At 42.0% G+C, this 3459-nt stretch overlaps 1 non-coding gene across 1 annotated transcript; it reads left to right on the top strand.

The window, feature by feature from the left end:
- Positions 1-3064: 3064 nt before the first annotated feature.
- Positions 3065-3140, top strand: TRNAT-AGU (transfer RNA threonine (anticodon AGU)). The gene has a single exon. It is a non-coding gene; the product is annotated as a tRNA-Thr (tRNA).
- The last annotated feature ends 319 nt before the right edge of the window (positions 3141-3459 follow it).

Genomic DNA, 3459 nt, shown 5'->3' with positions numbered 1-3459 from the left:
CCCGAGATGGTGTCATATGTCTCAGGGTTGGGGCCAGGGCAGATCATGTAATCCTGTGGCATGGGCAAGCGGGGCTTCTATGAATGCAGGTCCTTGTTTTGTGCGCTGTTCTCGGGCTCTGTGGTGAGGAAGTAAGTCTGTTTGGCTCACTGAGGTCTGCTGACATGTATCTGGCTCCATGTGGCCTCTAGAGAGATCATGCTGATATCTACACCTGACATATGCGGGCCCGGCCTTTTGCCTCAGTCTCCAGGCTCCGTTCTCTGCGGCCCTCATTTCCAACCCCAAGTTCTGCCAACCCTCCAAACACTTCTACGGGCCTTCTCATTGCAGCTTAAAGGATCAAGGCATGGCCCACGCTGAAAAGTGCTACTTTTAGCTATTAAAGAACATCTGTCTTGCTGCACTATCATGCTGGTGGTATGTTGGATGAGACAAAGAGACAAATAAATGTAGAGCTTCTCTATCCCTCAAATTATACCAAAGAAAGTAGGTCACTAACCCTAGTGTTCCTGGATCTCCCAAGATGTTAGGAGGCCTTGAGGATTAGGTGCTTAGGAATCTGGTTCTGTCATTATTGCCGACCACTTCTTTGCTCCTTTCTACTCTGTATCATGCTCAAAAAGTGGTTTTGCATTGCACCTCCTTTCTAATTGAAACAGGCCACATCTATTTCAATAGGAATTGTAGCTTAGCCTTCATGGGTGGCAGAGATATTCTCTCTGTACAGGGGGAAAACTCCAAGATGGCCAGGCTTGGTTTTTTTATATGAGAAATCATAGAAAAACTACAACGTAAGGATTACCTAAGATTAGAATATATTGATTTAATATCCTGGCTATTCCCATTATAACTGCCAATAGAATTGTGCTAATGGAGATGTAGAGATTCTCCCCTTCCCTGCATCCCCATTATGATATCACTTAAGAATTTAAGTAAATCTTATTGAGTATTATGCCTAATCTGTGTGTATATTACATAATTTGATTCATTCATACAAGCAGATGTGGTATGATCCTAGTGGACATTAGTATTCAAAATGTGCTTTTACTTTATATATTTATTTATTTTTAATTAAAATAAATTATTGACTTTAGAGAGAAAGGAAAGGTGGGGGAGAGACAGAAACATCAATTTGTTCCTGTATGTGCCCTGAGCTGGGTTGGAATCATCAACCTCTCTGGCCAGGGCATGATGTGATTTTAAAAGACTCAGATGAACTGCTTTATTTTCCAGATAAAAGGCTTAGTTTCTTCTTCTCTGTTACTCTTAACAATTTGCATTTTGTCCTATTAGCTTATATGAACCATACAGTAATTAGTTTCCATATCTTCCGCCCTATCTCCCAATTTCTTTCCACATGTATACTAAGTATGCATGACCCTAAGAACCAGGACCTTGTGATATTTATATCTGCATCTTTCATGTATATATCCCAAACAGTGCACCTGGTACACAGTAGCTGCTCAATTTATGGATGAATGAAGTGACTTGCTAAGTAACTTTCAGCAAATAGGCAGCAGAGAGAAAAAATCCTCATTTCATTATCAGTGTCAGGTCTCTGGTTGATACATAATAACTCAGTAGTGAAAGCAACTCATGAGGAGTGAATTACAGCAGATTGAAACCTCATTTTCAAAAATGAGACATTTTTACAAATTTGACAATGTGGATTGACTATGTAAATATGAAATATTCAATCAACTGGGAATATTGAATGGGTGTCTAGAGCAATATGTTTTTATGACAAAATAGACAAAATTGAAATAAGCTTCTAACATCTGGACACATAGTAAACATTACATGTTCGTTATCATCGTGGTTGTTGCTACTGTTGGTATTACTAACGGTGTATTGCTATTAGCTCCAGGCAGTTGTTGTTTTTATGAAAATTTAAATTATTGGCCCTGGCTGGTTGGCTGAGTAGTAGAGCATCAGCCTGGTTTATGTATGTCCTGAATTCAATTTCTGGTCAAGGCACATAGGAGAAGTGCCCATCTGCTTCTCCAATCCACCCCTCCCACTTTTCTCACTCTTTCTTCCCCTCCTGCAGCCATAGCTCAATTGGAGTAAGTTGGCCCTGGGGACTGAGGATAGCTCCATGGCCTCTGCCTCAGGCACCAAGAAGAGCTCAGTTGCTGATCAACAGAGCAATGCTCCAGATGGGCAGAGCATCACCCCCTAGTGGGCTTGCCAGATGGATCCTTGCCAGGCCACATACGGGGAATCTGTCTCTCTGCATCCCCTCCTCTCACTGAATAATTTTTTTAAATTATTTTAAATTAAAAAATGAATACTTATAGAAAAAGCAATAAAGCACAGGTAGGTTGAAAAAGAGAAAATAATATACTATCTGAAGGTAATCACCATTAATAATTTGATCAGTATATTTGTTTCTCAAAAAATTATATCATGCTTTATTTACCATTTTGCTTTTTGTTTTGACTTAAGAACAATAATATTGTTGACATTTCTTTTTTTCCTAGCGAGAGAGAGAGAGAGAGAGAGAGAGAGAGAGAGAGACAAGAAGGGAGACAGATGAGAAGCATCAACTCATAGTTGCAGAACCTTCGTTGTACATCAATTGCTTTCTCATATGTGCTTTGACCAGGACATTCCAACTGGGCTAGTGATCTCTTGCTCAAACCAGAGACCTGGGGTTCAAGCCAGTAACCTTTGGGCTCCACCCAGCGGCCATGGGGTCATGTCTATGATCCCATGCTCAAGCTGGTGAGGTCGTGCTCAAGCTGGATGAGCCTGTGCTCAAGCAGAAAACTTGGGGTTTTGAACCTGGGTCCTCAGTGACCCACGTCGAAGCTTTATTAACTGCACCACTGCCTGGTCAGGCTTGACATCTTTTTAATATTTTCCTTTTATTATTCTAAATGCTAACTTTTATTGGCTTTTAAAAATATCTTTCAATTTTATGAGGTTTTAGAATTATTTTTCCTCATAGGGAAGAAAGTATTTGACTTCTTTTAGTAGAATTTTTACTTATTATATCCAAACAACCCTAAATGTTTTCTTTTCTTTTCTTTTTTCTTTAATTTAAGAACTGGTTTTTGCCCTGGCCGGTTGGCTCAGCGGTAGAGCGTCGGCCTAGTGTGCGGAGGACCCGGGTTCGATTCCCGGCCAGGGCACACAGGAGAAGCGCCCATTTGCTTCTCCACCCCTCTGCCGCGCTTTCCTCTCTGTCTCTCTCTCCCCCTCCCGCAGCCAAGGCTCCATTGGAGCAAAGATGGCCCGGGCGCTGGGGATGGCTCTGTGGCCTCTGCCTCAGGCGCTAGAGTGGCTCTGGTCACAACATGGCGACGCCCAGGATGGGCAGAGCATCGCCCCATGGTGGGCGTGCTGGGTGGATCCCGGTCGGGCGCATGCGAGAGTCTGTCTGACTGTCTCTCCCTGTTTCCAGCTTCAGAAAAATGAAAAAAAAAAAAAAAAAAAAAAAAAAAAGAACTG

Source organism: Saccopteryx leptura, chromosome 4, assembly GCF_036850995.1.
Source record: "Saccopteryx leptura isolate mSacLep1 chromosome 4, mSacLep1_pri_phased_curated, whole genome shotgun sequence".
Classification (NCBI taxonomy): Eukaryota; Metazoa; Chordata; class Mammalia; order Chiroptera; family Emballonuridae; genus Saccopteryx; species Saccopteryx leptura.
Note: the sequence above shows the minus strand (reverse complement) of the source record. Positions and strands in the feature narration are given on the sequence as shown.